This window comes from Nomascus leucogenys, chromosome 4 (assembly GCF_006542625.1).
Source record: "Nomascus leucogenys isolate Asia chromosome 4, Asia_NLE_v1, whole genome shotgun sequence".
Lineage (NCBI taxonomy): Eukaryota > Metazoa > Chordata > Mammalia > Primates > Hylobatidae > Nomascus > Nomascus leucogenys.
This window is the reverse complement of record NC_044384.1, coordinates 123,275,128-123,287,538: the sequence shown is the minus strand read 5'-3', so window position 1 is coordinate 123,287,538 and position 12,411 is coordinate 123,275,128.

Here is a 12,411-nt window from a genome sequence, read left to right as displayed (position 1 = left end):
GTCCAGAGATATTATAGGACAGGTCTGGAAGAGGGTATACCCTACTTCCATCCACTTTCCACTGGCCAGAATTTAGTCATGTGGCTCCACCAAGATTCAGAACATGCTGAAAAACGGTATATAGGGCTGGAAACTCCTTTCCTGCAACAATTCTATGCTGTGTAAGGACAATATGAACTTTTGCCAAGGGCTGACCATGCTGCAACCTTCCCTATAAATGTCAGGCACTATGGAACAGTGACACGCATAAATATGTACATGGGATCTGAGTTCTGAAAAAAGCAAGCTTGTCAAAGAAATGCAGAAGTTCACATTTCTATCACAAAAAGGCTCACTGAGAAATTTTAGTATGCTCTATCAATGCTTTTGAATGCAACCCATAGGTGATTTCACACCAAACGCAGAAGAGGATAGGTAGGCATAAAACAAAGGTTAATATGGGTTTTTCTTTTTTTTAGTGTAACTTTATTTTATCACTTTTATTAGATCATTTGGTTGTTTTCTCAAAATTTTTCCTTCTTGGATTTATTACTATAAACTCAGAGGATGCTTGAACGAATAAATAAATAAATCTCTGTTGGAGATTTGCTTGATGAGCATCTGTCATGGTGTTTAATTGTATATTAACAGTAACCCAAAAAAAGTCTTAATGGCTCTTTCAATTTTGAACTGTTCATCATGAAATTGTGCTGATCATGTGTTGTTGTACTATGAAGTTTTTGTCAGGAAAAAAAAAGAAGTTTCTGATATCACAGGAATTCTGGGTCCTAATTAAGCAATCAGATTCAACGAAGTGTATATTAATGTAAGATCACATACCTCAGGGGCATTGAAAAGCTGAAGGCTGTTCTCTGAAAGTCATTTACAATTTTTAGTGTCAAAATATCGCTGTAAAGTGTCCTAAATTATAACTGAAAGTATCTCCAGAGGTAAGTAGAGGGAGAATGTTTTAATCCTGTCACTGTAGGTCACTCAGTCTGAAGGACATTTACTTCTTGATCCATATATAATTTTATTGTGTAATAGTTCTGTCTGCTTTTACCTAACAATGTAAGTATGTAATTATTTATTGATGTCCCTTTTATGTTACATTATGCTAGGTAATGTTATTTGTCAGCTATAATGATGAAATACAAAAAGATATAATATTTAGAAAAGAAGAGATTTACTGACAGACGGTATGTTTCAATAGGAGCAATAATGTTCCTTCAGGGTCTTCAGAAATATGTGAGGGCATATTTGGTTGTCCCAATTATTGGAAGGCACTACCTAGTGGGCAATGTCCAGGGATGTGAGACATCCTGCAATGTGCAGAACACTTCTATGGAATGCAGAGTTGTCCAGGAGTTCACATAGCTTTAGCATCCCTCCAGATATCCATGAAGATGAAATACCTTCATTACATAAGTTTAGAAGCTAACTTTGTTTTATATATTAACACAAAGTCTATTTTTGCACAATTTAAAATTTTTTATTTCTTTATTTTATTTATTTATTTGTGATGGAGCCAGGGTCTCCCTGTGGTGCCCAGGCTGACCTCAAACTCCTAGTTTCCAGTGATCCTCCCATCTTGGCCTCCCAAAGTACTGGGGTTACAGGTATGAGCCACCGCACCTGACCTATGTTTGCACAATTTTTAGATTCACTGACCTTTCCAGAAATGTAACTACCCTGTAAACTGACAGAAGATTACTTTTTGTTTTGTGCAGAACTTTACAAAGAAATATTTATTTCAAAATACCATATATATCATTTTGACAAATTATGTTTCTAACTGCAATGCTGGTTATGGTATTTGAATCATCAGCACTGGACAGTCAGCATTGTTAGCTCTACCATTTGTGTGGATTCTAATTTTAAGTAAACATGTGACTACGTTTTTGTTTTCTTATACAGTGTATGCCTGAACTTTCATAATTCTTTTATTATATACTACTATCCTTTTATTTTCTTTTATCATTTATTTGTGGGTAGGGTTTTATAGTTTTGGGGTTTTTTAACATACAAATATCAGAAGACTTAAAAATCTTTGTGGCACTGAATCTGAGAGAACTGAGAACCACTGTTTAGGACAGTGTAGGTTTTCAGGATTGCAATGAAATCATAATTATAATAATGGCTGCAATTTATTGATTGTTGACTATGTACCAAGCACTGTGCTGATCAGTTAACCACTCTGGAAAAGACTGATTATTGACTGAGGGAATAACCAAAAGCAAGTAATAACTGTAAGTCTGAACTGTCATTGCTTCCAGTGCGGCAAAACTATTATAGTCTCCTAATTTCAGGAGATGAGAAAGACCCTAAAAAGTACTACTCAAACTTACCTGTGTACTGCTAAACACACTCACCTGGGGATCTTATTAAAATGTAGATTCTGATTCAGTAGGTGGCTGCTGGTCTACAAATCACTTTCTAAGAAGCAAAGATCTAAAAATAAGTTTCTTTTGCTGTGCAGAAGCTCTTTAGTTTAATTAGAGCCCATTTGGGTTGGTTCCAAGTCTTTGCTATTGTGAATAGTGCCGCAATAAACATACGTGTGCATGTGTCTTTATAGCAGCATGATTTATAGTCCTTTGGGTCTATACCCAGTAATGGGATGGGTGGGTCAAATGGTATTTCTAGTTCTAGATCCCTGAGGAATCGCCACACTGACTTCCACAATGCTTGAACTAGTTTACAGTCCCATCAACAGTGTAAAAGTGTTCCTATTTCTCCACATCCTCTCCAGCACCTGTTGTTTCCTGACTTTTTAATGATGGCCATTCTAACTGGTGTGAGATGGTATCTCATTGTGGTTTTGATTTGCATTTCTCTGATGGCCAGTGATGATGAGCATTTTTTCATGTGTTTTTTGGCTGCATAAATGTCTTCTTTTGAGAAGTGTCTGCTCATGTCCTTCGCCCACTTTTTGATGGGGTTGTTTGTTTTTTTCTTGTAAATTTGTTTGAATTCATTGTAGATTCTGGATATTAGCCCTTTGTCAGATGAGTAGGTTGCAAAAATTTTCTCCCATTCTGTAGGTTGCCTGTTCACTCTGATAGTAGTTTCTTTAAATGTCCAACAACGATAGACTGGATTAAGAAAATGTGGCACATACACACCATGGAATACTATGCAGCCATAAAAAATGATGAGTTCATGTCCTTTGTAGGGACATAGATGAAACTGGAAAACATCATTCTCAGTAAACTATCGCAAGGACAAAAAACCGAACACCGCATGTTCTCACTCATAGGTGGGAATTGAACAATGAGAACTCATGGACACAGGAAGGGGAACATCACACTCCGGGGACTGTTGTGGGGTGGGGGGAGGGGGGAGGGACAGCATTAGGAGATATACCTAATGCTAAATGACGAGTTAATGGGTGCAGCAAACCAACATGGCACATGGATACATATGTAACAAACCTGCACATTATGCACACGTACCCTAAAACCTAAAGTATAATAATAAAACAAAATAAATAAAAAATAAAAATAAGTTTCAAATATTAATGCATCCCAGGTGTACAAAATTGTTAATATTCATATAATTAAAGCAATTTTTTAAATGCAAATTAAAAAGGACATGCAACACTTTCAACTTTTTCATAAATGAACATCTGCATTACTATGAGGTAAAAAATAAGAAAATACACCAGAACACATCAAATAAGTTAGTAAACATAACATAGAACTTGTATATATAATGAGGGACACTCACCAAAACCTCAAAACGTAAGCTCCCAAATTAGCATATATTCAACATAGAAAAATATAAATATTAGACTAATACAATATATACTAGCATATATATATAAATCATTTCAATTGATCTAATGTAAATATATTAAATATTATTTATTGGAATAAAACGTATTAAAATAAGCAATTAGCCATAATTTTGCTCCCAGTATGCTAGCTAAAATACAGATACGTATCTACTAACTTAAAGCCAGTTAAGCTGTGGAAAAATGTGTACACTGGAATTTCTGGTTGCAATATAAACAAATGTGAATATTTTGTTAGGATAATCTGCCAACCATTATTAAAAACCATTAGAAAATTCATACTCTATGACTAAAAATTATTTTATACTAAGCTATTTACAGTATCCAATAATTTACTCTGAGAAAAGAATTCACAAAAGAAAAAGATGTCTAGAGCCATAGATTAACAAATATTAATTGAGTACGTACTGTGGCCTATGCTTGAGGCATTGTTGTAGGTACCTGGGGTACACTGGTGAATGAAAAAGGTGAAGGTCTCTGCCTAGCCAGGGGAACCACGCAATAAATGAAAAATGTAACAAGGAAATTTTATTATAGTATGTTAAGAATGTGATCAGTGCTGTAGAAGAAAAAGCAGAGAAGGTTAAGAAGGATCAGACTTTAAGATGAAGGCATAGTCAGGCATGGTGGTGCATGCCTGTAGTCCCAGCTACACAGGAGGCTGAGGCAGGAGGATCACTTGAGCCCAGGAGTTGAAGGCTGCAGTGAGCTATGATTGAGCCAACTCACTCTGGGCAACAGAGTGAGACCCTGTCTCTATAAAAAAAAGGAAGAAGAAAAGAAGATAAAGGGCTAGGGTGAGGTGGGCAGGGATCATCTCAGGTTTTTAAGCTGCATGCAACATAGAACACTTCTAGGGTCCTGAGCAGAGGAGGAGCAACAATAGTTATAATATTGCAAAAATAAAAACAACTTACAATGTGTTTTAAAACAAATTACACTGTTCAAACACAGAAGAAGAGTTTAAGACTTTGAAGATAATAGACTCCATGGAAAAATACAAAGTATTTACAATAAAATAAAAAATAAAAGCACCATTTCTAGATTGAAATCATGGGACATGGAAAAGACAAAATAAAATTGAATATAATATTTGATTATCACCATTTTGAAGTAAGAGATAAGATGGTAAAAAACAGGAGTAAGTGAATTTTTTTACATACATATAGTGTAGGTGTTTTTACCTGACCAAGTGGCAAAGTAAAGAAAAAAAGAAAAGAAAAGGAAAAGGAAATCTCTGTATCAACCAAGTAAGTCCTCAAACCAGTAGCACTGTACATATGACAGCATAACATCAAAGTCACCATGACACACATTCCTGTGTTCTTCTTTCTATACACTAAAGGTAGATACATTCAGGCCAAATATACAACAAAATTAAATCTTTCTTATGGTCTGCAGAGTTCTTTCTCCTTGGACTCTTTTTTCACCTTTATATTTTACAGCGATAGATATAAGTTTCTTTCTAACTAAAAATCTATGATTCTTTGGTACTTTTACAATTAATTTAGGTGCAAACCTCTGACCTCTATTGCTGTGGCACCTATAGCAAGGCTCAAAGCTATCAGGAGAGGCAGAAAGAAGAGCTACGGGTATACAGAATTAACAACAAACTACAAGTATAGCTGCTTCTCCTCCCAATTTAAAAGTAAAAATGCAACAGAAGTCTCCAAGGTCAAAATCTCCTCTGTTCTGCCCTTCTCCATGAACAACTTCTTTTTATACTCATGCAAAACCTTTGACCCCTAAGAAGCCAACAGCCTTCATAATGATGTCTCAAAAATAACTCTTTATATGGTATCCAGTGCATAATGGATTCAGAGACATGAATAAAACATCTTAATTTTCAAGTATTTCTTTTTAAATTAATTTTTGAAAGAAAAATGTCTTGTAAAGAAAGAAGGTTTTTGTAAGGCATGCAGCTCTTGCATAGAAGGATATAGTTTTCATGGCCTGTCTTGTTAAAAATGTTCTAGTACCCATCTGATGCACACTTACTTATGGATTTTAGACTAAAAGCTCTTTTTTGCCGGTTTTCTTCACAAGCACTTATCTCGACATCCTCATTAGGTGTTTTTTTTCTCTTTTCTTTTTTGTTGAGGCCTAGTCATGCCCTTGGTACTCTCTTTTGTTCCATGCTGCAAAAGGAATGGTTTTTAAAGGCTCCCTCTCCACCAGTCCCACCTTTTTTTTCTTTGTAATTAGCCTTATTTGAGGACCAGAAAAGCAAAAGACTGGAAAAAATACAAAAACTATTGAACAAAAGATATGATGTTCTTTCCCCCAACCATATGCTGTACAGCTCATGTACAACCTGGGTCAGATGACTTGCATATATGCCTTTAAAATGAAAAGAGAAAGAAAAAAAAGAAAGGAAAGGCATTGACTTACACAGCAGCTGCATTGGTATAAACAGGCTCAGAGTAAATGTCACAATGAAAGAAGAATAATACATTTTATCTTTATTGCAAAAGTAATTCACTTTAAAACCAAAGAACATGATGAAACTAGGTGCCTGATGACAATACTTGCAGATAGCCATTTGAAATATCTTAATATTAATTTGGTTTAATTAGAATGAGAGAAACAATTTTCTTTTTTCAAATGCAAATGCTTTTTTATTGGAACAACACACAACTGAAATTGTTCAGCTCTTTCCTTTAAAATGGGTTCATTAGAATTGTTTTGATGCAGTGATGATTAATGAAACATTTTTTCTGCCTTCTCTTTCCTTAGATTGCTAGTTAACAGCCTATGTCTAAGTAAAGGGCCAAGGGATTTATATTATCCTTGCCTCTAGAAACAAAATTCTAGCTTTCAAAATATTAAAATTTATAAATAGTAACTGGACTTTTGGGCCTATAACAGAGTTGCTCACTTCAAAAAAAATTTTTTTGTACAAATACGATTCTATGAAAATGATTATCAGAGGCAGCTTTAATGAGATAAATGTTAGGAAAACTAAGGATTCTGGAAATACAGTTGTCAAGAAGCCAACCAGTCTTCTTCTCTCCTCTAACCCATGAAGCAAATACTTTAAGTTTATCAAAATATGGGCTTTGTTTGTTGTTTGTTTTCCATGCTGATTAGGCAAGCATGAGTCAATATCCAGAAGGAAACATAGGGCATACTCTAACTGGGTAATTTAAGGAGAGTTCAATACACAGACTATCTCCAAAGCTATGAAACAGGTTCAGGAAAACCAAAAAGGGGTAGTGTTGATATCAACTTCTAATCCTAGGCCTGAAGGGGAAAAAGAAAGAAACCATTATTGAATCTAGAGAGGTAACTACATGAAATAAATATGGCCTTTGAAAGAGACTTGTGGGCAACCCACATGACTTGGCAGTGAAGAAGGTAAATGAACACATACACCATCCATTCTCTCCTCCTGCCCTCTGATTTTCTGCAGATGTTTCACATTAGACAAACTCAACTGGGAACCAGAGAACAAAGAAAGCTGGTGATGCCATCCATGTAGATAAACGTCCCAGGCATCGAGCAGGTGGAGACAGAATCAGGAGGAGCAAATTAAAGTTATCCTTATTTTTTTAAGTAATCAATAAGTACCTCTTTCTCTCTGCTTTTTATTATAGATACAGCCATCTATTCTCCTTAAGCTTTCTTTTCTTTTTACATCAAATCAGTTTAATTAAATTTTTTAGGAACAATTTTGAACAGTGAGCTTATGTCCTCTTAATTATTTTAGCAATTCTAAGAGCTCAAGATACCTAAAAATGTTAATGCTTCCTTCTCACCTCTATTGGGTGTACATTGATTAATGGGTATAGCCATTTCACTCAGCAAGTATTTATTGAGTACTTACCATATGCAAGGCACTATCCAAGAATCATGGGGTACCCAAAGGTAAATCAAGTAAGGATGCTATCACTAGCATATATCTCTGGTTTTCTCTTTCCTGCATCCCTTTCTGTTTTTTTTCTGCCGCCCATGATCAGACACAGGATTAGGCACATGATTTAGGCCTGACAATCAGTATGCCCCTTCCTCCTGACCAAAGTGATCAACCAAGACAGACAAATTGCCTAAGATAGATCACTACAGTTTTATTTGGAACTTTGCTGCCATATTTATAAAGAAAGAGGTACTCTTTCAAATGGAATTGTTCAGTGAAAAACATGCAGTCAAACTGAGATAAAGAGCTGAGAAGAAGACAGAGACTAAGACTCCAGCCCAGCAATTCCTGGCCCCCATTCAACTTCTCAGTGTTCTGAGACAGTAAATTACCTTGTTTTGCATAAGCTATGATTTTATCCCTTGTAACCAGATAAGATTTGACTAACATATTATCCTCAAGAAGTTTATATGTAGTAGATAAAATATGTGTGTACGCAAAACACAAAATGTAGTTATAAATGGATTTTTTTAAAAGATAGAGTTCAACCATTTGATTCCGCAATCCCACAACTGGGCATCTACCCAGAGGAAAAGAAGTGATTATACGAAAAAGATTCTTGCACACACATGTTTATAGCAGCACAATTCGTGATTGCAAAACCATGGAACCAACCCAAATGCCCATCAATCAATAAGTGGATAAAGAAACTCTGAGAGGTACATATATACATATGTATATGTATATATGTATATATATATGACAGAATACTACTGAGCCATAAAAATGAATGAATTAATGACATTTGCAGCGATCTCGATGGGATTGGAAACTATTATCCTAAGTGAAATAATTCAGGAATGGAAAACCGAACATTATATGTTCTCACTTTTAAGTGGGAGCTAAGCTATGAGGATGCAAAGGCATAAGAATGACACAATGGACTTTGGGGACTCAGAGGGAAAGGGTGGAAAGAGGTGAGGGATAAAAGACTACAAATAGGGTGCAGTGCATACTGCTTGGATGATGGATGCACCACAATCTCACAAATCACAACTAAAGAACTTACTCATGTAACCAAACACCACCTGTTCCCCAACAACCTATGGAAATAAAAAAAATTTAAAAAATAAAATAAAAGATAGAGTTCAAGGAGGCTAGGTTTACTTACAGAAGTAATTATCTGAACAGTCAAGGCAATTAAGATGTCATTTGAACAAAGCCCTAAATCATAGATGAAATTATGGGCATGTTGATCATTGGGGGAAGGGGCACAGAGAAAGGTAACAGATGTGGTATTTGTGTATTTGTATTTCATAAAGAAAGTGAGGTGAATAATACAGTGGGGAACATGTTACAATCTATTACTGGTGAGAACACAAACATTTAAACAGTGTATATGACTCCAAGAATATACAGAACATTATTTAACAATGGTTGAATTTTGATAGCAGGACTGCAAATAATTTTTTTTCTTTGTGCTTTTCTATTTTTCAGACTACAGTTTGGAGTAAGTAGAAAATAGAATTATTTATTACATGAAAAAATGCCAAAATCTATCAAAAAAGGGGAGGGGGGTCACAATTAATGTTGATTTTTAGAAATATTAATTCTTAAGGTCATTTAATTTTGAATTGTTTGAAGACTGATGATGCATTGGTCAACAACATTTCTTAATTTCACGCCCACAAATTCAACGGTAGAATTCACTCAGACCATTGCAGCTCTAGGCTTCATGCCACTTACTGTTTTTACAGGTTGCCTAAGATCAATGTATGTGTCAGAGAACTTACCACACTTTTTTATCACTTTAGGAAACCAGATTTTTAGTACACAGTTTTATCAAAGAGAGCCCAAAACTCAAAGAACATAATGGCATGAACCTAACAAAACCATCAAAACCTGATAAATTCAAGCAGATTATGTAAGTGATGGAGCTGCATCAAAAACTGGAAGAGTTTGAGCATTCTTTTACACGAGGGAAAAATTGATTTTATTTGTGTAAAACTAAACAGGACTAAATGTGAACATACCAGCCTTCCATCCATTTGAACTAACAAAGTAAAAACAAAATGCTTTTAAAAATTAATTGAGGTATTTTAAAGACTATGCCAAGTTTAGACTCAAGAGGAGTTAACAATCTTCTCTCTTTTGTCACTCCTGAAAAATATTTTTTAAAAAGCCCTCCAGTGTATCTTAGGCTGTTATAGACACTATTATTTTATCAATTAACCTAAACAGGCTTATAATCAGAATATAGAAAATAAATTATTAGCATTCTTCCTCCCCAGCCGACTTTAATCTTCTCAACAGTCTTCTTTTTCCTTTAGTTTTATGTGGTACTCATTAGTTTTTAAGGGCTAGGGAGTTTGGGAAAGCAGAAAGAGAAGGATTTAGATCCCTCAGAAAATAAAATTGAAGACTATTTTGTGGACATCACAAAAATATTTTGTCAGGCTAATCTTTATATTTATTATTTATTTCAGGTATTGTTTGTTTTGCTACTACAGCTTCTTTTCATAGTTCTAGGATGAAATATGATTTGTATGTATTTCTTTTACAAAATGTCTAAGCATGTATTAGTATTTTCTTGGTGCAAATGTAATTGCGGCTTTTTGCCATTAAAGTGGCAAAAACACCAATCTAATAGATTAGACAGATATATATATATATATGAATATATATAACCCTGCTCTTTGACATATAGGATTTAATTATTTCAAATTTTGGAGCGGGCTGAACAATTAACATCACTATGCTAAAGAAAGACTCATGATCATTTTAAGAACCATGCTAATGTATGAAGAGAAAAAAACAATGGAAGAAATAATGTCTGAAAACAATCTAGGTAACTTTCACGGTCTTAATAGCATTTTAAGAAAGCAAGAAAACTGCAAATTATTCAATAAATAGTTTTGGGACAATTGGTTATCCACTCGGAAAAATAATAATATAACCTTTACAAAAACAATCTCTAGCTAAATAAATATTTAAACCTATTCTTTTGAACTGTAAATGTTCTAAAAGAGAAGATACTAAAATAATTTTTAAATCTTATTATAGGAAAAATCATTAAAAACTTTGCCAAAAAAATGTAACAAACATAAAGGAAAACTCTAAGTCCTGACTATAAAATTTTGTTATTTTTTTACCTTTGTAAATTGAAAGACACCATAACCAAAAATATGCGGTTTATATATCAATACATTGGAATAAAATATTTTGCAAATTTATCTCAAAGAGCTGATATTCTTAATACATAAATGGTTCTTAAAATCAATAATGAGAAAAGCAAACAACCCAATTAAAAATGGTCCCAGAAGAGAGAAAAGTAGGTGTTAAACCCATATAAGATATTTAATGCCACTAATCAAAGAATTCTCATTAAAATAGAGCTTCTAAAAATGTAGAAGCTTAATAACAGAGTATTGGCAAGGATGTAGAGAAATAAGCAATGTAATCAAGTATTGGTATAAGTATAAATTGAAATAGACTTTAGGAAGACATTATGACAATACCAATATGTTAAATCCACATACTCAATTACTCAGTACTCTCACCAGGGAGACTCTATCTTATAGAAATACAGGCATGAGTGTGCAAACATATCTATAAAAGAATGATGATTAAATCTTGTTTAAAATAGCAGAAAAAGTACTAATCCATATATTAATAAGACACTAGAAAAATGAATTATATTGTATCTATGTGTTTCAGTTATCTACTACTGTCTAATAACACTCCAAAACTTATGGCTTAACACAACAATTCTGTGGGCTGGGAATATAGACAGTTCTTCCTTTCTATATAGTATTGACTGTGGCCAATCGCATGCCACAACAGCTGGTGACTGGCCCATGCTGGAATTTCCAAAAGCCTTCACTCATTCATGTCTGGTGCCTCAGTGCTCCTCCACATGACCTTGTATTAGGCCATTCTTTGCGCTGCTATAAACAAATATCTAAGGCTGGGTAATTTAAAAAGAAAATAGATTTAATTGGCTCATGGTTCTGCAAGTTGTATAAGCATGGCATCAGCATTTGCTCAGCTTCTGGGGAGACCCCAGGAGCTTCTACTCATGGCAGAAGGTGAAATGTGAGCAGGCACTTCACATGCCACACACTTTTAAACAACTAGATCTTAAAATAATTCACTTACTATTGGGAGGACAGCACCAAGCCATGAGGCATCCGTCCCCACAGACCCAACACCTCCCACCAGGTCCCATCTCCAACACTGGGGATTATATTTTACCATAAGATTCGGGCAGAACAAATATCAAAATCATATCAGCCTAGTTGAGCTTCCACACATCATCTCACAATAGTCAGACTTCTCACATGGCAGATGACTTTCAAGAGAGAGCATTCCAAGAAGATAAGCCCTGACATGGAAGTTCTTATCAAGTTTTGCTATCCCAATGGTCAAGGCAAGTAACATGGCCAAACTTGGCATCAGTGTACGCTGATGCAGCATCAGCGTCAGCATCAGAGCAACCTCAACTACATATAGGCATTGTTACCAGGAGGTGTGATTGTTTAGGGATCACTAACATAACAGTCTCCTAAACGTGCAATAGAAAATAGCAGAGCCATTTTTTTAAAGGAATAAGACATTTGTATATTTTTTTATAAATAGAAACTTGTTCTGGATGTATTTTTAAGTGGAAAAAGCAAGTTATAGAACAATATTCACAGTCTGATCACATCTGGTTTTCTTAAAAAGCAAAATTACTGCATGTGTATATAATACATATGACATATATATATGTGTATACACA